Source organism: Ceratotherium simum, chromosome 7 (assembly GCF_057802395.1).
Source record: "Ceratotherium simum simum isolate JZ-2026a chromosome 7, ASM5780239v1, whole genome shotgun sequence".
Lineage (NCBI taxonomy): Eukaryota > Metazoa > Chordata > Mammalia > Perissodactyla > Rhinocerotidae > Ceratotherium > Ceratotherium simum.
In genome coordinates, this window is record NC_141906.1 from 74,101,100 (window position 1) to 74,128,458 (window position 27,359).

General features: G+C 38.8%; 1 pseudogene; it reads left to right on the forward strand.

Annotated features, from left to right (window-relative positions):
* The first annotated feature begins 13,140 nt into the window (after positions 1-13,140).
* LOC106800089 (von Willebrand factor A domain-containing protein 5A-like) lies at positions 13,141-22,779 on the forward strand (annotated as a pseudogene).
* The last annotated feature ends 4,580 nt before the right edge of the window (positions 22,780-27,359 follow it).

Consider the following 27,359-nt stretch of genomic DNA (forward strand, 5'->3'; position numbering starts at 1 on the left):
GGCTAATGGACCTCCTTGAACAGAAGGAAAAGGAGAAAGTCATGATTAGTGGAAAATTCTGTGATAAAAAGAAAAAGATGTGAAAAGAATTTGTATAGATTTGATACCATAAAACAATAATAATATAGTCCATCAATTGCATTAATATATTGTGATAATGCTATCCTAGTACTACTTATCACATGAACAAAGATACATGATCTAAAACTAGAACCTATGGTTGTGTGAATAACTTTTGTACTATTTCAGGTATTTTTACACTGACATTCTGTGTATTGTATTAGGTTCTTTAAGTCTTTGGGTCTTTTGGGTTTCTTGTTGGAGGAAAGTCGGTATTCTCCACTTTTTTCAGACTACTTTTGCCTGCTTCCAGTAAGGGATCATCTGGGCCTGAAGTCAGTTTGTACTTGTGCTGTAGTTGCTGAAGAAAGAGTTCACGGCCACTGGGTGGCCCCCATTCTCTAGATTAGCCCTCTCTTTACATAGCCATCCTTGTAGGCTCCTGAACAATTTCTGTTAGGCACAGGGAACAGAGGGCTAGTAGACTAACTGCTATGGGGAAATGGTGATAAGGAAAGATAAGATTTTTGAGCCAGGCAGATTTGCTTTTAAATCTAGGCTCTTGCTTAACAATTTTGTGACTTTGCTATGTTTCAGTTTACTTATCTCTAAAATAGGGATGGTATTACGTTCTAACAGTTGTTGGGTAGTTTAAATGGGATAATGCAGCATGAGGCATCTAATACAGCGTCTAGCATACTGCAGGTACCCAGAAACTATTATTTACTCCTTTACTCTGAGCAAGAATAAAAACACTCTTGTAATGTACTGACTTAATATTAGCATGAGCATAGCTAATGCTAAATAACTCACATTTTGGGAAAGTGTTTAGAAAATACCCGTGGGTACCCATGGAGATCTCCTCTGACTATGCTGAGGTACAAAAATAAAACACGTGATGGAGAAGACTGGGAACCGTGGCTTAAGTGTCTACCTCATCCCCCACACCTACATGCAAGCACCCACCCCTTGAAACCATTGAAACACAGTTAAATACAAATCATGCAAATGCATGATATCACTGATATGCAAGGTGAAACCACATTTCTGTTGGTTCTAAAGTAGTATAAACATTATTTTCTGCATGATAAAAAGTGAAAACAAAGAAAACTACGAGAAATATCTCCTGAAAATAACACCATTTAAGATTAAAATTTCATTTACCATTTTTTTAAAAAAAAATTTTGTCTATATAACGTCAAACATTTTTTTAATCTTATGTATTCAAGTTCCTCACCATTTCTAGACCCACAACCAGACAGGTTCATAGGCAGCAAAGACACATATGGAAATGAGAATGATAATTCAAGTAGTAGTTTAGGGTTATACCCGTAGTTAGAAATGTGTACAACTTTCCTAGAAGATTCAGTTCAAATTCAAACTTTTGTCTAAGAAAAAGACAACGTGGCATATTAAAAAGAATTTGGATTAGAGGTCTAATGACCCAAGTTCAAGTTCTGATTTTTTGGTGGTGTGACTATGGTCAAGCAATTTATAACCTCTGGACCTCAGCTTCTCATCTTTAAAGAAGCAGAAAGCATTCCCTGCACCAGTAGCCGCAACCTTAACTAATCAGTCAAAATTTATCATTCCAACAAAAACACTTTTAATAGTGAAAGGGGGCATTATTAATAATTAGGGCAGGACAATAGAGGTAAAATAGGAAAGGTCTGCCAAACCACTGAATAATCTCCTTGGTATTATGTCCCTCATTTGGGTCTCATAAATCTGTATTTTGACATGTACCACTATGGCTGTGCTCCTTGAGAATGTAGGATGTTCTTATAATTGTAAGTGGTAAACAGTGGGTACCCACTAAATGCTTGTTTCTGATTAACTGAGATAATATATACCTCACAGAACTGCGGTCAAGATTAAATACAATGATGCTCATGAAAGATTTTAATGCATAATAAGATGCTTTATAATGATTCATTATTATTATACTTGGTATAGAGAGCCTCATGCGAAAGAATTTGGGAAGTATTACCTGTAGGAAGATGATAGTCAATATCTTAAGCATGAATGAGGTCACTAGGAGAGACAGGGTAAAGTGAGGACAAAATAGGGACTGGAGGCCAAATCTTGAGAAATACTACATTTTAGGCAAAGGAGAAGGAAAGGGAGCATGTAATAAGAACTATATACATACTTCAGAGAATTTGGAAGAGAACCAGGAGAACATCTTTTACATATCTTTGTATCGTAAAGACTATTATTTTCTCCATGCCATGGAAATAGATTTTCTCCATGTCAGGGAACATAGCCAACTAATTTAATCCTAAGCAACTGTGTGGTGCTTGGAACATGATTGATGCTGAATTAATGATTAATGAACCAAAAAAGAATAAGTGAATGCATTCCTGCATGCTGTTTGACAGAGTGAATGAAGGAAAGGAATCTAATTGCATAGAATGAGAAAGAAGCCCTTAATTGTGATTTCTTACAACAATCCTTGCTACCCAGGACTCCAGAGTGAGGGTAAAAGTAAAAATTGAGAAAGGTGGAGAGATGCTCTGAGCACTCATGTGGTCCAAAGGGTCATGACTGGCTCAATTAAGGAAAACAAATGTTTTTTCTTCTCCGTTTATCTTCATTTTCTTCTATAGACTTGTTTGAGGCTCTCCACCCCAAATGTCTCTCTTCCCTAGGTGCCGTGGAATTGGACTTGAATTTTCTAACTGCAGACCACAAATGGTCTTTTTCATTCAGAATCAGACAGAGAGAGGGTGCTATACATTGATGGCTACCCTATCACCTAGGGTGATTTCCTCAAAGTTAGCATAGGTGAAAATATCTCCTACCTTTGTAGGATTTTAAATTATCTCATAGTCCCTCGGGAGCCCCAACCATGATATATCCCAAGACTCAGGGAGTAGGAGCCCTCTGAGCATAGGGAACAATTACATGTTGGATGTTGAGAGAGATTATGAGTGATAAAATAGTACATAGTAATCAAGATAATCTTTAAAGGAATTGAGAATCAACAAACTTGTGGATTTCCTCTGGCCACCCTATTTTTCTGTTTTTGGTAGACATCCCATGGACCTCATTTTTTTTTAAAAGACCTCGGGGATTTGGCCAGCTTGTCTGTCATTTTTCCCATTTCTACCTATTCTCTTACCTCTCATGATTGTGGCAGAAATTGGAACACAATGAAAAGAGTACCACCTTGAAGCCAGAAGGTTATGGGAGTGAAAAACAAGTCTGTTTCTCATTAGTTGTATGTCCTTGAGCAGGTCAGTGGTCCTCTCTGAACCTTAGTATCGCCATTGGTAAAATGAATTATAATAGTATTTCATAGGGAGATTGTGAGGATTAAATGAAATAATGCTTATAAACTTCCTGACACATACTACTTACTCCTGTGATTTTTATTGAAATTGGATGGAATACAGATTTCTCTTAAAATCTTTCTTTTTTTTTTCCTACTCCTCTTTCCAATTTTAAGATGAGTTTTTTGGAGTTTTTCTTGTTTTGTTTTTGTCTATTTGGTGGTTTGTTTTTGTTTTATTTATTTATTTATTTTTTTTGCAGTAACATTGGTTTATTGCAGTAACATTGGTTTATAACATTGTAAAAATTTCAGGTGTACATCACTGTACTTCTACTTCTGCATAGATTACATCATGTTCACCACCAAAATACTAATTACAACCCATCACCACACACATGTACCGAATTATCCCTTTCACCCTCCTACCTCCCCACTTCCCCTCTGGTAACCACCAATCCAATCTCTGTCCCTATGTGTTTGTTTATTGTTGTTATTATCTACTACCTAATGAAGGAAATCATGCGGTATTTGACCTTCTCCCTCTGACTTATTTCACTTTGCATTATACCCTCAATGTCCATCCATGTTGTCACAAATGGCTGGATTTCATCGTTTCTTATGGCTGAGTAGTATTCCATTGTGTATATATACCACAGCTTCTTTTTCCATTCGTCCCTTGATGGGCACTTAGGTTGCTTCCAAGTCTTGGCTATTGTGAATAACACTGCAATGAACACATGGGTGCATGTACCTGTACAAATTGGTGTTTTCAAGTTCTTTGGATAAATACCCAGCAGTGGGATGGCTGGATCATATGGTAGTTCTATCCTTGATTTTTTGAGGAACCTCCATACTGTTTTCCATAGTGGATGCACCAGTTTGCACTCCCACCAGCAGTGTATGAGAGTTCCCTTCTCTCCACATCCTCTCCAACACATGTTGTTTCCTGTCTTGTTAATTATAGCCATTCTGACGGGCGTCAGGTGATATCTCATTGTAGTTTTGATTTGCATTTCCCTGATAGTTAATGATTTTGAACATCTTTTCATGTGTCTGTTAGCCATCTGTATATCTTCTTTGGAGAAATGTCTGTTCAGGTCCTTTGCCCATTTTTTAATTGGGTTGGTAGTTTTTTTGTTGGTAAGATGCATGAGGTCTTTATATATTTTGGAGATTAAGCCCTTATCAGAAGTATGGTTTGCAAATATTTTCTCCCAATTGTTAGGTTGTCTTTTCGTTTTGTTGATGGTTTCCTTTGCTGTGCAGAAGCTTTTTAGTTTGATGTAGTCCCATTTGTTTATTTTTTCTATTGTTTCTCTTGCCCGGTCAGACGTGGTGTTTGAGAAGATGTTACTAAGACTGATGTCAAAGAACGTACTGTCTATGTTTTCTTCTAGAAGTTTCACAGTTTCAAGTCTTACATTCAAGTCTTTAATCCATTTGGAGTTAATTTTTGTGTATGGTGTAAGGTAAGGGTCTACTTTCATTTTTTTGCATATGGCTATTCAGTTTTCCCAACACCATTTGTTGAAGAGACTTTCTTTTCCCCATTGTATGTTCTTGGCTCCTTTGTCAAAGATTAGCTGTCCATAGATGTGTGGGTTTATTTCTGGGCTTTCGATTCTATTCCATTGATCTGTGTGTCTGTTTTTGTGCCAGTACCATGCTGTTTTGGTTACTATAGCTTTGTAGTATATTTTGAAATCAGCGAGTGTGATACCTCCAGCTTTGTTCTTTTTTCTCAGGATTCCTTTAGCTATTCGGGGTCTTTTGTTGTTCCATATAAATTTTAGGATTCTTTGTTCTATTTCTGTGAAAAATGTTGTTGGAACTTTGATAGGGATTGCATTGAATCTATAGATGGCTTTAGGAAGTATGGACATCTTAACTATGTTAATTCTTCCAATCCAAGAGCACGGAATATCTTTCCATTTCTTTGTGTCTTCTTCAATTTCTTTCAAAAATGTTTTATAGTTTTCGGTGTACAGATCTTTCACCTCTTTGGTTAAGTTTATTCCTAGGTATTTTATTCTTTTTGTTGCAATTGTAAATGGGATTGTATTCTTAATTTCTCTTTCTGCTACTTCGTTGTTAGTGTACAGAAATGCAACTGATTTTTGTATGTTGATTTTGTATCCTGCAACTTTACCCTATTCGTTTATTACTTCTAAAAGTTTTTTGGTGGATTCTTTAGGGTTTTCTATATATAAAATCATGTCATCTGCAAATAGTGACAGTTTCACTTCTTCCTTTCCAATTTGGATCCCTTTTATTTCTTTCTCTTGCCTGATTGCTCTGGCTAGGACTTCCAGTACTATGTTAAATAGGAGTGGTGACAGTGGGCATCCTTGTCTGGTTCCTGTTCTTAGAGGGATGGCTTTCAGTTTTTCACCATTGAGGATGATATTAGCTGTGGGTTTCTCATATATGGTCTTTATTATGTTGAGGTACTTTCCTTCTATACCCATTTTATTCAGAGTTTTTATCATAAATGGATGCTCTATCTTGTCAAATGCTTTCTCTGCATCTATTGAGATGATCATGTGATTTTTATTCTTCATTTTATTAATGTGGTGTATTACGTTGATTGATTTGCGAATGTTAAACCATCCCTGCATCCCTGGAATAAATCCCACTTGATCATGGTGTATAATCTTTTTAACGTATTGTTGTATGCGATTTGCTAGTATTTTATTGAGGATTTTCGCATCAATGTTCATCAGTGATATTGGCCTGTAATTTTCTTTTTTTGTGTTGTCCTTGTCTGGTTTTGGTATCAGGGTAATGTCAGCTTCGTAGAATGAGTTAGGGAGCTTCCCCCCCTACTCAATTTTTTGGAAGAGTTTGAGAAGGATAGGTATTAAGTCTTCTTTGAATGTTTGGTAGAATTCACCAGGGAAGCCGTCTGGTCCTGGACTTTTATTTTTGGGGAGGTTTGTGATTACTGTTTCGATCTCCTTACTGGTGATTGGTCTATTCAAATTCTCTACTTCTTCTTGATCCAGTTTTGGAAGGTTGTATGATTCTAAGAATTTATCCATTTCTTCCAGATTGTCAAATTGGTTGGCATATAGCTTTTCATAGTATTCTCTTATAATCTTTTGTATTTCTGAGGTGTCTGTTGTAACCTCTCCTCTTTCATTTCTGATTTTACTTATTTGTGCCTTCTCTCTTTTTTTCTTGGTGAGTCTAGCTAAAGGTTTGTCAATTTTGTTGATCTTTTCAAAGAACCAGCTCTTGGTTTTATTAATTTTTTCTATTGTTTTTTTGGTCTCTATTTCATTTATTTCCACTCTGATTTTTATTATTTCCCTTCTTCTACTGATTTTGGGCTTTGTTTGTTCTTTTTCCAGTTCCTTCAGGTGCATTGTTAGATTGTTTATTTGAGATTTTTCTTGTTTGTTGAGATAGGCCTGTATCGCTATAAACTTCCCTCTTAGAACTGCTTTTGCTGTATCCCATATATTCTGGCATGTCGTATTTTCATTTTCATTTGTCTCCACGTATTTTTTGATTTCTTCTTTGATTTCTTCGTTAACCCAGTCGTTGTTCAGTAGCATTTTGTTTAATCTCCACGTATTTGTGGCTTTTCTGATTTTCTTCCTATAGTTGATTTCTAGTTTCATACCGTTGTGGTCAGAAAAGATGCTTGGTATTATTTCAATCTTCTTAAATTTATGGAGACTTGTTTTGTGGCCTAATACGTGATCAATCCTGGAGAATGTTCCATGTGCCTTTGAAAAGAACGTGTATTCTTCGGTTTTTGGATGGAATGCTCTGTATATATCTACTAGGTCCATCTGTTCTAGTGTGTCGTTTAAGGCCAATGTTTCCTTATTGATCTTCTGTTTGGATGATCTATCCGTTGGTGTAAGTGGAGTGTTAAAGTCCCCTACTATTATTGTGTTACTGTCTATTTCTGTTTTTATGTCTGTTAATAATTGCTTTATATATTTAGGTGCACCTACATTGGGTGCGTAGATATTTACAAGTGTTATATCCTCTTGTTGGATTGTTCCCTTGATCATTATGTAATGCCCTTCTTTGTCTCTTTTTACAGTTTTTGTTTTAAAGTCTATTTTGTCTGATATGAGTACTGCTACCCCAGCTTTCTTTTCATTGCCATTTGCGTGGAGTATCTTTTTCCATCCCTTCACTTTCAGTTTGTGAGTGTCTTTAGGTCTGAAGTGTGTCTCTTGTATGCAGCATATATATGGGTCTTGTTTTTTTATCCAGTCAGCCACCCTATGCCTTTTAATTGGAGCATTTAGTCCATTGACGTTTAAAGTAGCTATTGATAAGTATGTATTTACTGCCATTTTTTAACTTTTTTTTTTTCTCAGTGTTTTAGTAGTCCTTCTCTGTTCCTTTCTTCTTCTATACAGAATTGATGGTCACTTTAGTTTGACCTCTGTCTGAAAGCTGTACTCTTTAACTCCCCTCCTCCCTCATGTTCTTGATATCATATCTAACCTCTTTGTTGTGCATTTGTATCCATTACGTTCTAATCATGGAAATAGATAATTTTTCCTATTTGTGGTCTTCTCTTTTCCCCTTAAATCAGTCCGTTTAACATTTCTTGTAGCACTGGTTTCTTGGTGACAAACTCCTTTAATTTTTGCTTATCTGGGAAAATTTTGATCTCTCCTTCCATTTTGAATGATAACCTTGCTGGGTAGAGTATTCTTGGCTGTAAGTTTTTTCCTTTTAGCACTTTAAATATATCATGCCATTCTCTTCTAGCCTGTAAGGTTTCTGCAGAGAAGTCAGCTGATAGCCTTATGGGGTTTCCTTTGTACGTAACTTGAAATTCTCTTGCGGCTTTTAGGATTCTCTCTTTATCTTTAATTCTGGACATTTTGATTATGATGTGTCTTGGTGTGGGCCTCTTTGGGTTTATCTTGTTTGGGGCTCTCTGTGCTTCCTGTACCTGGATGTCTGTTTCCTTCCTTAGGTTAGGGAAGTTTTCATCTATTATTTCTTGAAATAGATTCTCTGACCCCTTGTCTCGCTCTTCTTCTTCCGGGACACCTATAACACGGATGTTAGTGTGCTTGATGTTGTCCCAGAGGTCCCTTAGACTGTCCTCACTCTTTTTAATTCTTTTCTCTTTTACCTGTTCACCTCGGGTAATTTCTTCTAGTCTTTCATCCAGCTCACAGATCTGTTCTTCTGTATCCTCTACTCTGCTTTTGAGTCCCTCTAATGAATTTTTCATTTCCAGTATTGTATTCTTCATTTCTGATTGGTTCTTTTTTATATCTTCCATTTCTTTGTTGACATTCTCACTGAGTTCATCTATTCTTCTCCCCAGATCAGTGAGCATCCTTAACACTCTTAGTTTGAACTTTCTGTCAGGTAGGTTGCTCATTTCTGTTTCACTTAGTTCCTTTTCTGGGGTTTTGTCCTGTTCCCTTACTTGGAATGTATTCTTTTGCCTCTTCATTTTGCCTCTTTCCCTGTGCTTGTGTCTACGTATTAGGTAGGTCAGCTACGTCTCCTGCTCTTGGAGAGGTGACCTTATGTAAGTGATGGCTTAGGAGGCTTCCAGTGTGCTTCCCTCAGTTCTCAATGTTCCAGGGGTGACCCCTATGTGGGCTACGTGTATCCTTCTGCTGTGGCCTGTTTGCTCTCCCTGTAGGCGCCCAGGGAGGCTGAGTTATGCTCCTGGCCAGCTGTTGTAATGCTCAGCTGCTTGTAGTTGTTGTGGGCCCTTCAGTCTCTTTATCAGGTGTGGGGATCCCCAGCACAGTTGGCTGCAAGTTCTAATACCACATTTGTGTTGCAGTATTTCTTTTAAGTGAGTAGGCCCCCACCCTGGCAGGTTGTTAGGCTCAGGGCCTTACAATTGCTGTAAGCCTCTAGCCTATTAGGTCTCTTGTCAGCTCTCTGAGGATTGCAGCTTGGTGGGGCTGGCCTCAGGCACAGGAGCACCCAATTGTTTCAGGTTTTGGAAGGTGGAGCAAACCTCCTATGTGGGTCTTTGAGAAGTACAAGTCTTCTGCGGCTGGGAAGCCCTGCCGCCCACAGGTCCACACACACAGTCAACACAGTCCTGCCCCGTGTGAGCACCCCGACCTCCCCAAGCGGACCCAGTCTCTCCACGGCGGGAGCCCCACACACTCTGCCACTGCCCCACACTCTCCACCCGCTCCTTGTGCACACCCTGCCCTGCTCAAGTCGGCTCAGTTGCCAGGCTGCAGAGAATCCAGTCACCAATCTATGCAGGCCCACAAGTTGCCTGAGGGCTTGTTGTTGGGTGGGGCTAGTCTCTAGGGTGGGCTGCCTGCCCTGGCTGAGCTGGATTAAATCGGTGCTCTAGTGGGTGGAGCAGACCCTGGGCTAGCAGGCCTCAGGGAGAACTCCAATGGCCTCTGTGTCAGCACGCCCACACCAGGCCACAACAATGGCCGCCGCCAATGTCCCAGTCCCTGGAGAGGTCTCACCCCTCACCGAGATGCACTCAGGGCCTATTAGGTGAGTCTCTTGTCACCAAAGCACTGTACACCTTTCTTTCTGGTGATTTTAGGGTGCTTCCTGAAACGGGTGAGTTTGCGCGCGGGCCCTTTAAGAGCCAGCTTTAGTTTCTTTGTGAACCGGGTTTTCTGGGGGTGGTCCCCAGTATTTTAGTAGCAGGTACAGTCAGATATTATGCCGCTGGTCTCGATTGTGCTGGGTCCACAAAATGCCCGCAGCCAGGGCGCTCCCCGGCTCAGGGCCCCGAGCCTCCAGGGAGGGTGCGTACCTGTGAGCTGCTCCCGGTGGCCATGAAGCTGGCGGCTTGTGAAGGCGGCGTTTTTCTCTCCAGAAGGGAGTTTCTGCCTCTTCCACCTCAGTTAGGATTGTCCGTTGTTGCAGGAGTTCCTCTCATCCAGTTTTCAGTTCTGTCTCAGGGGTAATTTTCCACGAGTCGTTGTAAATTGGCTGTGTCCACGGGAGGAGGTGAGTTCCGCGTCTGCCTACGCCGCCATCTTGACTCCTTCTCCTGTTTTTGTTTTAACCACTAGTAATTACAGTGAGAAAGACAGAGAAAAAGCAAACCAAACCAAAACAAAATAATATTTATAGAGTTAGAAAAAACATAGGAAATCTCAGAATCATTTTCATAAGAATAGCCTGTTCTCTATGGAATCTAATTAAGATTTTCCAAATTCTCAGGATTCAAACAGACTAATCCAAGAAAGATTAAAGATACTTTAAAAATCTTATTTTATTTAATTCTTACAACCTGCTCATAGAGTAGTTATTATTAGTCCCTTTTACAAATGATGACATGGGTCATTGGAGAAGTTAAGTTGTTTTGTGTAATCCCAAGATGACACAACTATTAAGCAGTAGAGGTAGGAATCAAGCCCCAAACTCTTTGAATCTAATGTTCACAGACTTAATTCTATGGCAGAACCAAGTTGATCCTAATATAGCAGTACCTGGTTCTTAGCTTTCTCTATAAGTTTTGATCTGGTGGATGAGCGAGGTATGCCCTTTACTAGTCCTCAGAGATTTAGACCCTAGAGCTTCATTTTGTCTATCTCCTTTCACACTTATTTATGCTTCTGGTTTGCCCAAAGCATGTTTGCTTGTAGTTGATGACAATTGTTAATCTTAAGCAATGATCAGCATCTTCTAAGGAATTTCTGATAAACAGCTAGGTGGCTTTGTGACGACAGCCATTATTGCTGTCTGATATTAAAGCTGTTTGTCTTACCATGTAAAATACGTAGCACCGGTTTCTAAAAAGAACTCAATATATAGTAGCTAGATATGTATTTTTTTCAACCATCCTATCTACTATCCACCTATCTATGGTAAGTTTCTGCTGAACCCAGTTTTCATGTGATCTCTTCAAACATAAAATTTGCAAGTTACCAGTGATCATATAAAAATGATGCCTATTAATTGTAATTGTTATCACTAGTAGGTCAGGTAATAAAAGCTTATAAGATTTGTGTACCTTTCTGAGCATTTGATCATTTGATCTTTTTGAAATCTATCTTACAGTATCTGTAATGTATAGTAATCACAAGGCTTAACAGTATATACACCATGATCATTTGTATGTATTTATTCATTAATCAAACAATTTTATACATTTGGGGCATTTATTTACTTAAAGGTTTATAAGTTTTAAGAACACATAAAGGGCTCAAGTATGATAAGAACAATAGGAAGTCTTGGATGAATTATATGGAAACATCAAAGTAGAGAGAACAAACAGAACAGGAGACTTAAATGAAATTCCATGAAGAAAAAGAGAGAGAACAGCAGGAAATGAGAGGATGAAAAAAATAACTTATTCAAGGCCTGTTCTGGACCAATACTAAGTCTTCTACATGTTAACACAGATAGCTCTTATTTCAGGAAGAGAAATAGCTGTCAGAACTGGATGACAGTAAGCAGCATTCTATGACCAACATACACCAGCATAATTTAGGGCATATGTATTACATTGGTGGGTGCTGAAATTAGTTGGATACTGTTCTCATAATGCACAGATCTCTCCATTTTATGAAAATATGCTTTTCATATTTAGACAAAGATAAGTTTACTAAAAGTTTACTCTATTTATTTATTTATTTTTTTGTGAGGAAGATTAACCCTGAGCTAACATCCAATGCCAATCCTCCTCTTTTTGCCAAGCCCGTCAGTGCCCATTTGCCGAGCTGACATTCGTGCCCATCTTCCTCTACTTTATATGGAGTGCTGCCACAGCATGGCTTGATAAGCTGTGCTTTGGTGCGCGCCCGGGATCCGAACCTGCGAAACCCTGGGCTGCTGAAGAGGAGCGTGCTCACTTAACCGCTGTGCCTCCAGGCTGGCTCCAAAAGTTTACTCTTTTTATTGATCATAATCGGGAGTATTAGGTAGGATAAAGGTTGTGTGGCACAAAGCCCAAATAACTGTTATAAATCATAGAGAAATTCATTACTTTCTCATGTAAAATTCTGTGCTAATGTAGCGGTTCTACTCCACAAAAGCGTCAGGGACTTAGGATCCTTCTAGCTTGTTGTTTCTCTATTCTTTGGGTTATTGCCCTACTCCTCCTGGGCCAAAATAGCTCAGAATATATCTGCATTCCCATCAGTGAGTAGGAAGAGGAGAAAGTGAAAGGGAGACCATACTTTTTTCTTTGAAAGGGTATGGTGTGGTGTTGCACACGTGTCTTGTATGCCATTGGCCAGAACTTAGTCATAAGGTCACATCCAGCTATAAGGGAGGCTGGGAAATGTCTTTATTCTGAATGGCCATAGACTTGGTGCTAAACTTGGACTAAACTCCAGAATTGATATTGCATAATACTTAGCAACATTAAATCACAAGGACATATTTTTCAGTGGAAACACCTAATCTAAGGTAACCTCTATTCATTATCTAATATATTACTTATTCTGTTTTCTTTAAGCACGAGATATTTTCTTGTTTATTTATTTTCTTGTTTATTTGCTTATTGACTATTTCCTCCTCTTGCAACGTAAGCTCCAGGTGGGTAAGGATTTTTGTGTCTTGTTATCGCCATAATGCTGATGTCTAGAACAATGCCTTGCATATAGTAGAATCCCAATAAGTATATGTTGATTAAAAGAATGAATTACACATTTATCTTTCAAAAGTTTGATCATTGGGTTCATCAAATAGTTTATATGAAAAGGGTAAAATTATTCATTGTGTTTAAAAAAATATGAATAGACAAATAAATAAAATGCCTTCATATTTTAATAGCTATAAAGATCTGTTTAATTGTGTATATTGTGCCAGGTTCGGAGACTTTTCATATAAGTGTCTTTCCAGTAACCAGCATCATATGTATGTTTCCTGATTCAGTTCCTTCCAACCAAGCCTCCACGTCTGGCCTGTGGCAGACTTCTGGTTCTAGCATCCTTAGTTCAGCTGGAGCAGATGATAAACTCTGCCCACTTTTCCAGCTTCTGCCTGTTGTTGCCCGGATACTTCAGCCAACAGAAAAATTACAGCCAGGAGAAACAATACCAGATAATTTCTACCAAGAAAAAAGAATCATTCCCTCTCACAGTAAGTTTGGTATATGTAAAGAACATGGTCCTAGGACCAAATACTGATAAAATAGAATTTGTGCTTACTTGTGCTTTATTATTTATGTATATATGTGTGTGTGAATATATTTATATACACATCCACTACTTTCACATCCATTAAGATCCATTGGATCTTTAAAAACAACCCAGGGAGGTAGGTATGTCATTATCCTCATTTTACAGATAAGAGAACAAACTCAGAGTGGGTAAATGTGCCAGAATGAATACATCACAGAGACCCAAATCAATCAAGCTGAGTCTTCCATACATATCATATATTCATTACTCTGTATAGATTCTCAACAGCAATATGACTCTTTCTTTAAGCCTCAGATTTAATAGGTCATTTTGAAATAAAGAAAACATAGGAAACTTGATCACTTCTATTGTCCTTTAGCCAGGAAAATGAGCACAAATATTCTCAGTTACTTGCATTGTTACCCACCCCCCCCCAAACTTGGTTTTATGATCTTGATGAAAAATTCCTAAGTGACCCATGAATGGAAGACTTGGCCCCTGTGTGTATTGCCCTGGCTCCTCATCTTCCCTCCACGCTGTAAGGAGGTTACAATCATGTGACAAATGACTCAAATTAGACATGAGGAGTCAATGATATAATGCCCATAAAATTCAGGTCCTGGCAACCAGAATTATCATCAGGGCCTAGTACAGAGTAAGCCCTTGGTAATTAAGTCTATTACAGAAATATGTAGTTTTTGATGTCATTGTCGATGTTACTGTTAAAGCATTTTCACTTGAAAAAAAAATCCCTTTCCATTACCTATCCTCTGATTATTCCTTAGCCAAGACCAGGCAAAGGGAAAAAGCAAAAGTTCCAGGGTAGAAGAATTTGCCTTTGATTCGGAGAACAGTGAATATTAGAATATTTGTTTAAGAATTTCCTGTTGATCTCGTTGTCATATAATGAGTATCTTATAAGGGGTCCCTAGAAGGGGGATGGTCTTCCCAGAAAACTGCAGCTGTTTTCTCTTTGCAGTGACTCAGAGCAGTTAGACCTACAGCAGAAGGTAGGTGACCAGGCTGCGGGCCCTGGGGCTGGATCCCACCCCCTACCTCTGAGGATTAAGACTCACAGATTCTAACTCCCTTTCTCCATCTCCAACTCTGTTGGCGCTTGTTTTAACTGCAAGCCCAAGAGGTGGGGAATTTAGTCCTGGAGTGATATCTTCTGGGATTAGAATCAGGAAAGAAGGCTGTTTCTTTGTAGGAGACACCCCTCTGCTTCTGTCTCCTCACCTGAAAGCCACCCTTGGTGAGTACTGCTGAGCCTTAGAGGTTTGGTAGCCTGACACAATTTCTTCAGCTGTTATACTCCTGCGTCCTGTGTCCTTTTCCTGCTTTAAGCTCCCTGCTGGTGTTCTTAGAAATTCCTCCCTCCCCCAACACCAGCCTGTTCTACCAGACAACTTACCAGTCAAATGTCTGCATGGAAACCCTTTTGCTGAGCATCTTTTCCCCTCCCTACAACCACTACTGCTCTCAATGTCTCTATCAAATGTGAGCTGTTTGCCACACTCAGTTTTGATTCAAATCTTCAAAATAAAAACAGACAGGGAATGAAAAGTCTGATTTATTGGCATTGATTTGTGAGGATGGGGCATGGTGTATAAGACACATTATTTTCATCAAATGGATGAACAATATGGACATTGCTCTGGATTGGGGTGGGGTGTGATGTTCTAAATGGTGATTGGGATTAGCATAGAGGACCAGAAACTAGAAATAGTCTTGCCAAAGGCTTCAGAATCCTTGATGGAAGGCATGTTCTGGGAAGGAAAGTTGCCTTTCTCAAGAGCCCACATGTTTTTCTCGCCTGTAGGATGCTGAGTGCAGGTTGTGATTCCCAGTGACTCATCTGCCCCTGGGACTCTGGATAAGGACATTAGTTTCACTTTTCATCAGCCTTCTTTGTGCACCAGGCAATTCCTTTTTAGCTCTTTAAGGTGTATTTTCAATGAAAATCCCCCTCATTGGTGCTGGAGGTTGCAGCTCAGGTGAGCCTTTGACAGAACAGGGAGAGGCAAGCTCACTAATGATTCAGTTCAGAATGGTCAGAGAGGAGCGTCTAGTGATATTAGGGACAACGACTAGGATGAGACCCACCTGCTGATTCTCTGCATAAAAGCATCATAATGTAAATCATAATCTAAGTACATAAATTTATTGCTTTGTTACCATATCACATGAAATGGTTGTCTAAGACTGTAATAAAATTTGGAAAATATGTTTAGAATGGCCTGATTTAAAGTAGAGGACATGTTGCACATGTGATATTTGTATATATATTAGAATACCTTGGATGGAAGAGGCAAACAGTGGTTTCAATTATGGGCCTCAAAAGAAAAGTCAAAAGGTAGGTGATCTAAGTTGCAGGGTCAGGTAGCTCCTTGTGTGCAGGTCTCTGAATAGCATGATCCAAAGCAACAGCTGAGGTCTATTTAACAACAGTAACAACAATAGCAGGATCAAACTTATATCTGTCATCATTGATTAAATACTTCCTATAGGCCAGGCACTGTTCCTGGGATAGCACATATATTAATTCACATGTGCATATATGACATATAGGTATTCTGGTTTCCATTTTAGAAAGAAAACACTGAGATTCAGAGGGGTTAAGTTAATTACACTTATTCAATATACCTAAGGAGTGGTATATTAAATATACTTTTGAAAAAGTAGAATTGGTGTTTGAACCAGACTCATGGTGTGTCAGAATTCTTGTTTAATGGGTACCTAGTGAATCTTACAGCTTCCCTACCTGGGTTTGGTATTTAAAATGATTCTTATTATTGGCATCTTTGTCCCCTTCTTTTCATCTTCTTTATGCTTGCTAGCTCCATCATTAACCCTCTGAATATATTCTTATGCCGGAGAGAAGCACATAAGGTACTAGTATTTGAATAGATAATCCCTAACATGTCACCTGTTCATGATGTGTCTTTTCCACAGTAACCCTACATCGCCATTGTGCGCCTCTGTGGCCTCCTAACCCACAAAGAGGAGCCAGGTAAGCCTGATTGATGACTCTTACTTGCCATTGCAACTTTGGCACCTAACACAGTGCCTGGTCTGCAGGAGGCATTCTATTAATGTTTGTTGAACTCTTGAACTCTGGTCTATCTCCAGTGCCACTGAAGAGCATCTCTGTGACCTTGTCGATTTGTGAGTTTGTGGCTGGTGTGTCTGCTACCTTAAACTATGAGAATGAGGGGAAAGTTCCCTTGGAGGCCTTCTTTCCCATGGATGGAGACTCAGCTGTCTACAGCATCAAGGCCATGGTGGATGGGAAGAAAATTATGGCAGAATTACAGGACAAGATGAAAGTACTAGGGATGAGTACATTATCTCTTCCCTTCTTATTTCCTTAATGCCTACTCTGTAGCATCCCTAGCAAATGCAGCTTCACAAAAATGCTGATGTTTGAATGCTCTTCCTATTTTCTAACCGCTCTAACCGCTGTTTTCCTAAAATCATTTAGGGGGAGAAATCAATCAGAGGCATTCAGAGTATAGCTGCGAATTTGGCAAGACCAACACGGTCCCTCCCTACCAGTCTTTGTTTTCTGTACCACTCATTTCTTCCTCAGCCATGTTACCTTTAAGACCACCTTTGTTTCCCTGTTCTCCTTAGGCCCACACCAACTATGAGAATGCCATCAGCCAGGGCCACCAGGCCTTCCTATTGGAGGAGGACATGAGCTCCAGGGATGTCTTCTGTTGCAATGTGGGGAACCTTCACCCTGGATCAAAGGTGGCACTCACCCTGAAGTATGTGCAGGAGCTGCCCCTGGAAGCAGATGGGGCCCTGCGCTATGTGCTCCCAGCTATCCTGAACCCTTGATACCGTTACTCTTGTGAGTATCCTCTCCCTTAGAATACTAGTGTTGGATAACTTAATTGGGAAAACCTCATCAAGGTTGTAGGGGAGCTAAAAGATGTGGGAAGGGAAAACAGAACAGGTAACTTTTTGTAGGATGGCCTGAGGACAGTTGCCTTAATATGAAGACTCCTGTAGTCCCTTTGGAGGACCTGCCCTACACACTCAGCCTGGTTGCCACCATCAGTTCCCAGCATCGCATCGAGAGGATCCAATCTGACTGCCCCTTGAGTCCTATTGAGTACCAGGGGGATGATAAGACTTCTGCTCAGGTAATGAGTAAGAGAGCACTGTTGTTGCCAGCACCCCTGTTCTTTGTCCTGACCTTGTTCCTCATTCAGTCTTTCCTAAATGTTCCTTACTTTTCCGTGTTAATCCAGAGGGAATCACACTATGTTCCTTCTTTATCTCTGTTGAATCTCCAGAGCCTTCTCTCCATTCTTGCCCCTGCCCCTGACCATGCTCACTCGTAGAAGATGCCTGTAGCCTCAGCTCTGGCCCCAGCCCCAGGCAGCAAGCGTGATAATTCTAACATGGCTCCTTTGCCTGTTCCCCACTCAGGTTTCCCTGGCTGATGGACACAGATTTCATGGAGATGTGGAGCTCCTGATTTACTACAGTGAGGTGCATAGCCCCAGTGTGGCTGTGGAGATGGGGACGCCTAAAACAAAGCCAGGTGTTTTCTTTCTCCCTTTATGGATACCTCCTAAGCGGCAACTCCTGTCTTGGAATTTCCCTCAGATTACCCTCACTTTTCTTTTTTTTTTATCCAGTAGTGGGTCAAACATTGAAATAGCTTCACTATGGCATGCAAAAATGGTTAGGTTCAATGAATATCATGTAGTTATGTCTGGTAGGCAAATTTAAGTAGATCAGTAGATAATTGGACACAGGACATGAACAAGTAATTCACAAGAGGAAACACAGCTAGCTTACAAACATATGTGACAATGATCAGTCTCCACAAGTGCAAATAAAAATAAAATAAAATAAAAATAATTATGTGACATTTTCACTTAACAAATTATCAAAGATTTCCAAATTTGATAATGCCTCATGCTTTGAAAGATGTGGTGAATTTGGCACTCTCATAGATTGCTTGAAGAAAAATAATCGGTATCAAACTTTTCAGAAGAAATTTGGCGATAGGTGTTAGTCAAATAAATGTTCGTTTTGGTAATTCTAATTTTGAGAATGTTATCTAAGGAAATAAATCTAAATATAAGTAAAAATATGCACTGAAATGTCCTCTGCCATTTTTATTATATTGAAGATTGGTAAACAACCAAAATGTCTTGCAGTAGCTAAATTCACTATGCTAGGTATACTCAATGAGTTATTATGCGGCTCTTAAAATAATGTAGACTACCAGATTGAAGTAATATGGAAAAAAGGCTTGCAATGAATGTTAAGTAGTAAGTTAAAGTTAAAAGAAAAGTAAGTTATACAGACAGATTAACACACACACACACACACAAAACCTATTGCACTGGGGACATTAAAAAACACAGGAAGTATGCAAGTAGTAATTGTGATTAGATTAAGACTAAGCTTATTCTGTTATTTTCTTTTTTGCTTTCTAATAAATAACTTTCATTGATTAATTCTCACACCTGCATGTAATCTCATATGGAGTTCTTTTTTTGTCTTTTTTTTTTACTGTTTTAAAATTTATGTTATATAAAATTTTACATAAATTTTACCACAATAACTAGCTTTAAGTATACAGTTCTATTGCCTTAAGTACATCCACCCTGTTGTGTAACCATCACCACCATCCATCTCCAGAGGTTTTTCATCCTGCCCTCATTGCTTAATTTCTGAGACTAAGTTTAGTTTCTTAATAAGTTTAACTCATTAATTTCTTGAACTTCTCTTATTTTCTAAATTTTCCTTAGTGTATATGTACTTTTCCTTGTAATTGTAACTGGTATATCCCATATCATTCTGTTGCTCTCCTGGGGCCTTCCTGGGCTGCCATGCCCTGGATTGCAGGGACCATGAAGCATAACTGGAGAGATACTGCCCCTTCTGAAGCATTTTTCACATTGGTGGAATGGAAGCATCCTTGAGGACAGTCGTAGTCAAAATTCTATGGCATGGGTTAGGCTCTTATTTCTATAACTACAGCTGCCGTGAAGACAACTCCCTGTAGCTGATCTTTAACAGGCCATTCTTCTCTCTCTTTGTTAATGTTTGGCCAAAGTAGATTCATACTCGAGCTCTCACATTGGAACTCCTTAGTTTGCCCTCACTTGTTCAACCTTTTTTTCTCAGGGCAAGCTGTCCATACTAAAGCTGTTAGAGGGGTTCCCACCATCAACCAGGTTTGCTCCAGCCCCTCTTCCATGAAGCCCCATGCTCTGTCTTGGTACATTAGTTACCTGGTTTTGTCCTTTCCTTCTAGTGTGTTCCTCTCTGAAATTCTCCCACAACAGTGATATGGTCTCCAGTCAGGATTATTTTAAGCCACCAGAGAAAGTTTTATAATGTTGGGTCTTAAAAGATAAGGATTGAGATCTCTGTCCCTTTCCTTCCAAGAAGTTCCTTTGCATTCCGTGCAAATTTCCTTATCTGTTCCCTGGGACCAGCTCTGCAGGCCATAGGGGGACATCAGGGGCAGCCTTTATGAATCTTGTGAATTCCTTCCAGAAGGGCCACTCAAATCTTGCTTTCCAGATCATATGTTTGGTCAAGATGACTTGCTATTCCCATCCATATGAAGAAATAAGAAACAAATGACAAATGGAAGTCTGGCTCACTAAAACTGTTTGGAGTTCTGCTAAATGATGCATACCAAGACATGAAAATACAAAAGATGTTTTTTAAAAACTTAGAATGTACTGACCATATTAAGACCATGATGTTTTTTAAAAATCACATTTATAAATTAATAAAAATAGTTGCATAGAAACAAAGTTTATAAATAATTTTATAAAATTATTATTAAGAGCTTAATCTGAGTTGAGCCCTAGACTGGGTTCCTTAAGTGTGTTATCATCACTTAACCCATAATATAATCTTGAGATATTTCTGCCTTGATTCTTCACATGAGGCAACTGAGGCTAGGAAGCAGAATAGCTTGCTAGGGTTTGAAATGCCTCCTTTAGAAATGAGAAAGCTGAGACTCATGGAATGAAAATAATTTGAGCCAAGCCAAAAGAATTATAGTAGATAATACACATATAGTGGTTAGGATGTGTCTGACAGTGTTCTAAACAGTTTAGATGTATTAACTCATTTCCTTCTCATGGCAGCCTTTCTGCCTTCTCAGCACAGTGCCAGCCCCACCGTAACCAGCTCTCTCAGAATGGAAAGGAATCCACCGTGTGCGTTAGAAAAGCTGCTCTTCTTCCCCCAGGTATCCAGAGATCTGGATTGTGTAGGAGTTATTTTTGAACTAATGTTCTATCAAATATTTGCTGAGCCACACCCATTTTATTTGGAAGCCAGTTTGGTTATTGGGGTGTCCCATGGGTAAAAGACTAAACTGAGCCAAGTCCTGTAATCACTCTGAATCCCAGGGATACAGAAAATTTAAACCTATAATCCTGGCTTTACAAAAATAAGATATTGGAATTTAAATCTGTGTTCTCTTATATTCTCTAAATTGTAAAACTAGGGTTCATATAACCCAGTGATTCTCATTTCATCGCTATCTCAATACTAACATTTCAATTCCTGCATCAGATTTCTCTTGCTCCTCAAAATAAAATGACAGCTATGGGTTTGACAACTTGGTGACAAGGGCCAGGCTCCTGTGGTCTCCTCCATACTATCATTTGAATGATGATATTCGAGTCCAACACACATCCCAGTGCTTCTCTTTCTTTGTTCTGGAGAGCATCGGTAATTGCTTCATACCCAAAGCAGATGGACTTTCCTTGGTGTGTATGACACTTACTACACTCTCAGCTCGTGTAAATTGTAAACATAAGAATTGTCCACATGAGCATCATTTATTTAATTTAATTTAATTTATTTATTTATTTATCCCCCAAAGCCCCAGTAGATATTTGTATGTCATAGCTGCACATCCTTCTAGTTGCTGTATGTGGGACGTGGCCTCAGCATGGCCGGAGAAGCGGTGCGTCAGTGTGCTCCTGGGATCCGAACCCCGGGCCGCCAGCAGCGGAGCGTGTGCACTTAACCACTAAGCCACAGGGCCAGCCCGAGCATCACTTTTTCACAGCTGTAATTAAAGACTTAAACAAGGACCCACATGATAAATTCCCCATTGATTTGTTTTGAAGAGAAGGTATCTCTGCAAATAAAATAGCTTGATTCTTCTGGCAAATGCTGGACCATTTTAACTGAATATATTTCACTCATTTGCCTCACTGCTAGGAAACTAACATTCAATTATGATATTTTAATTATTGCTTGTGCCTGGTAACCTCTACCTTCTTTCTTCTCTTTTTTATGTGTTCCTCTTCTATACCTTTTATATGTTTATAACTCACCTCAAACTCTTTGCCAGCAGATAGGAGTATAAAGATCAAACTCTGTTTTAGATTTGGGTTTTCTCAGCTCCCTATGTAACTCACTACAATTGATTCTTGAGATCTTTAGGATTCTTGAGTTTATTTGTCTTACGGTGTCCTTATCCTTTCTGAGTAGATTGTTTGATGGGAGGTCCATCTGCGACGGTGAGTTTCTACCCAAATATCCCAGAAGCTCAGCCACCAGCTACCTGTGGAGAATTTGTCTTCCTCATGGACCGCTCAGGAAGTATGCAGGGCCCCATGAGTAAATAGGATAAATCTCAGCTGAGCATAGAGGCAGCCAAGGTAAAACTAGTTTCTTTCTTTTTCTGGTCACTTGCTCAAGTGGGGATGAATTTCAGGAGTTAAATCAGGTCCGTCTGTTCCCACCTGAGCTACAGCTAATGTGACCACCTGAGTTTAGCCTTGGGCCACAAGGGCCTGGAGGCACGAAGGAGATGAAGGCCCAAACCTTCAAGAATGAGACGGGCAGGGTCTGTGTGTCTGAGAGGATCCCTCTCACTCTGTCTCCTCATACTCTCTTCCTTCAGGAGACACTGATTTTACTGCTGAAAAGTTTGTCTATAGGTTGTTATTTCAATGTCTATGGATTTGGAACTTCCTATGAGGCGTTCTTTCTGTAAGTTACTAGAAAGGCCATAGAGAATCCACAAGGATACTTTAAAGAAAGGACTAGCTTGTTAAAGGGGTTACTGCAGAATTGACTTTGGCATTGGCGGTTTCAGGTAAGGTTGTTTGCCATGGGCGTATCACAATTCAGGGACTCAATACTGGGGCATGTCCAGTAGCTATCATGTCACTGGCTGTGTTTGTTTTTCTCAGGAACAGTGTGAAGTACAGTCAGTATACCATGGAGGAAGCACTGAGGAGAGTTAAGCTTATGCAGGCTGACCTAAGGGGCACAGAAATCCTGACGCCACTCCAGGCCATTTACAGGGGACCTTTGATCCCAGGTGATCCCCTGCTGGTAAGAATTGAACAGAGCTAATAGAAAGACAGAGAACGAAATCTCTGTTCAAGAATCCATAGCCCTGACAAGAGAAACAATGGAAAGAATAAACAAATGGGAGGACATCAAACTAAAAAGCTTCTGCACAGCAAAGGAAATCATCAACAAAATGAAAAGATAACCTAACAATTGGGAGAAAATATTTGCAAACTGTAAATCTAATAAGGGGTTAATATCCAAAATATGTAAAGAACTCATAAAGCTCAAAAACAAAAAACCTAACAACCCAATTAAAAAATGGGCAAAAGACCTGAACAGACATTTCTCCAAAGAAGATATACAGATGGCCAACAGACACATGAAAAGATGTTCAACATCATTAACTATCAGGGAAATGCAAATCAAAAGTACGAGATATCACTTCACCCCTGTCAGAATGGCTATAATTAACAAGACAGGAAACAACAAGTGTTGGAGAGGATGTGGAGAGAAGGGAACTCATACACTGCTGGTGGGAGTGCAAACTGGTGCAGCCACTATGGAAAACAGTATGGAGATTCCTCAAAAAATTAAGAATAGAACTACCACAGGATCTAGCTATTTCACTGCTAGGTATTTATCCAAAGAACATGAAAACACCAATGCGTAAAGATTCATGCACCCCTGTGTTCATTGCAGCATTATTCACAGTAGCCAAGACTTGGAAGCAACCTAAGTGCCCATCAAGGGCCGAATGGATAAAGAAGATGTGGTATATATACACAATGGAATACTACTCAGCCATAAGAAACAATGAAATCTAGCCATTTGTGACAACATAGGTGGACGTTGAGGGTATTATGGTAAGCAAAATAAGTCAGAGGGAGAAGGTCAAATACCATATGATCTCACTCATAAGTAGAAGATAAAAACAACAACAAACACACAGAGACAGAGATTGGATTGGTGGTTACCAGAGGGGAAGAGAGGAGGGTGGAGGGCCAAAGGGATGACTACACACATGTGCATGGAGATAGATTGTAATTAGTGTTTGGGTGGTGAACATGATGTATGCAGAAGTATGCAGAAATAGAAGTATAATGATGTATACCTGAAATTTATACCATGTTATAAACCAATGTTACTGCAATAAAATTTAAAAAATTAAAAAAAAATAAAATAAAATACCTCAAATATAAAGAGAAAAAGATGTAAATTAAAAAAAAAAAAATCCCTAGTCTTGAGATTCATTGCAGGATTGTTGAAATATGGTATATAATTCAGAATCTTCTTTCATGTAGTAAAAATAAGAAGCATTTTGTAGAATTCTTTTTCCTTAGCTCCATGCTGTAAAGGATGGAAGTTCTTTTTCTGGAGTGCTATGAAAACCTTAGATGAAGCTAGTAGGGGGAGGTGCTGAAAATTCCCAGGTTTCTGAACAGATCATGTGAGGGCGTTAGGGAAGTGGCGTCAGAGTCTCGGGAAAGAAATAGTTGGATTTTTCAGGAGCAAAATCTGATTGTTACTCCTGCCTAAGTCTCAGGCTACCTTGTAAATCACCTGGTGAAAATTTTCATATTTCATCTAATTTGAATGTGAAATTATCCTGGTGATGGAATCCCACTGGTACAGGAGAAATTTCAGAGATATGTTTGTTCCACTGTTTGAGTTCTGATTTCCATGTAGGTGATCATAATAATTCTGTCTCTGCTATTTATTCTTTTCTTTGAAAAAATATAGGTTTAATATAGCCTAAGCCACATTGCCTGGAGATAGGATACATTTTGTCTGGGCTTTGCTAAAAGCAGAGATCCTTGTTTCTGTCACATTGGTGAGCCAGTTTCAGAGTCTTCTCTCATAGATCAATTAATGACAATCCTGAACTTGACAGTATTTTGTATAAAAACAATAATGTCATTTCTGCCTCACTTTTCATTGTACAGATTCCCAACTTCTCTTGACATCTAGCTGACATAGGTTCTTTCCCCATGCATTTATTCCATTTTTCCTGGCTCAGGTAGTAGATGTTACATAAGAAATTTATACTTGATGAAACTGTCTTCTCTAATGAGGAAAAATACAAATTATACCACAGTTGGATACCACCTATTAAACCTACTAAAAGGGCTAAAGTAAAAAAGACAGATGATGCCAAAGGATGGTCATATGTGGAACAACTGGAGACTTCAAGCACTGCTACTGGGAGAAGAAATTGGTGTAAAACTGTGTGGCAGCATCTACTGAAACTGATCATATGCATTCCCTATGATGCAGCAATTCCACTCCTAGGTATATATCTGATAGAAATGTATGTGTGTATGTAAATGCAAATGTGTGTCCAAAAGAAAGGCATATAATATATGGATTTGCCAAAGGAAATTACACACACACATATATACATATATGCAAAATGTGTATTCTAGTTTTTTGCAGCACTATTTTTAACAGGAAAATTTGGAAATTATTCAAATGCCTGTCAACAGTTAAATGAAAAATAAATTGTGGTATAGTCACAAAGTGAATTGCCATACAGCAGTGAGAATGTATGATCTACAACTACATGTAAAAATGGCTCATGCACTTGTAATTTGTGCCCATTTGTTTATGTATGTTTAGATTCAAAGTAAAAAATCAAATACCTATTAAATATCTAGATCAGTGGCTCTCAGCTGTCATTTGACAATGTCTGGAGAAACTGTTGGTTGTCACAAGTACTGGCATCTAGTGGCTAGAGGTAAGGGATGCTGCTAAACATGTCGTAAAGCACAGGACAGCTCCCTTAAGACTTGTCTTGCACTGAATGTCCATAGTGCCAAGGTTGAGAAACGCTGATCTGGATATAAATGTAAGTAAAGATATGTAAGAAAAAAATAATGGAAATTGTAAAACATATTAGAGAGATATATAAATGTTGCTGAGAAAATGGAGGCTTGTAATGTGCTCATGGGTTGAAAGAGTCAATGTTTAAAGATTCTATGTCTCCTCAAGTTGTTTATAGAGTCAATGCAATTCTGAATAATCCCAGCACTTTATTCTGTAGATATGGACACGTGGACCCTAAAGTGAATTTTGAAATAGAACAGGCCCCCCAATGGTCAAGATAATCTTGAAGAAATAAAAACTAGAAGATTCATATACCAGATATCAAAAGTCATTATGAAGGTTTTCCCTACACGCAAGGTTACCAGGTTTACTTATATAATATTTTAGTGGTTGGAGTTTTTCCCCTTTATTTAAATCTTTACTTCATCTGAAAGTAATTTTACTTTAGATATAATGTAAAGTGTTATTATATTCTACATAATTATAATTATAGCTGTAATTACTTCATTAACTGAAGTGGTGTTTAGGAAATTGGTTTAGGTTCCCAATTGCTTTGTCTTCTTTACTTATAATCTGGTTATTAATCTCTAGCTTTGTTAAATATGATTAAGGAAAATTAGCTACAAAATTTATACTTTAAAGTGCAATCAATTTAGTTCAATGTATCATTTCTTATGGTTAGCCTTTTTTGCTTGTTTCTTTTCTTCAAAATATCTTTACCTAACCCCATGACATAAAGATTATCACAATTATATCTATAATTCAGCTGTAGAAAAAAACTGGAAATTTAGATGTTTTAAATCATCTTAAGAAGATGGTGAAAGAGAGACTGATATTGATAAGAGAGTGCAAACAGGTGGTAACTATTTATGGATTCTGGACAATTTTAAGTTGAGAGTAAGCAGTTGTGGACCTGTCTGCATCACTGGTGAGGGAAAAGGGTAACTGAGTCCTTTCGTCTTAGGCATAAATATTAGCTCCAGGAAGAGATCAACAATTCTCAGGAGGGTTCAAATAACAAACACATAGGGAAATATATGCATGATTATTAAAAATCTTTCATTAGACTCTTCCTGTTATTTTTCTGCTCATCAAGGGGCCTGAAGACCCAAGAGTAATCCTATCCCCTGCGACACTAACCACGTTAAGCTCCTACCCATCCAGCCATGTTAATTTCCATTCCTTGTACTTCAACTAGTTGGGTCCTTGACCAGACATGAACTACTCTTTCTCACCAAGAAATCACAGGTGTATCTGTTCTTTGGGTAATAACTTGCAAACTAGTGCCCCGTCATAGTATGCAAAAATTGAAAAATTTGGAGAAAGAAACACCACACATGAGTTTTATACTGAAATGAATCACATATTGTAAGGTAAGTTCTTAGAAAGGTAGATTTCTCTTACTTCCCCCTTCTTTCCTTCTTAAAATTCCATTCAGAGTTAAGATACTTGGGGGTTGTTAAACTTCCTTCTAAATTTGGTTATCTAGTCTCTCTCTCCCTCCGTATACATACACAATTACTAATTGAGGGCCTACAAATAAGGATTAAGTTGTTACAGCACGGACAAACGAGTCAAACATTGACGCCTCTGATTGATACACCTGCCCTAAGTCTCAGGCTACCTTGTTATTCACCTGATAAAATTTTCATATGTCATCTAATCTGAATGTGAGATTATCCTGGTGATGAGATGCCAATGGTACAAGAGAAATTTCAGAGATATGTTTGCTCCATTTTTTAGGTTCTGATATATATGTAGATGATTAGGATAATCCTATCTCTGCTATTTATTCTTTTATTTGAAAAATATAGATT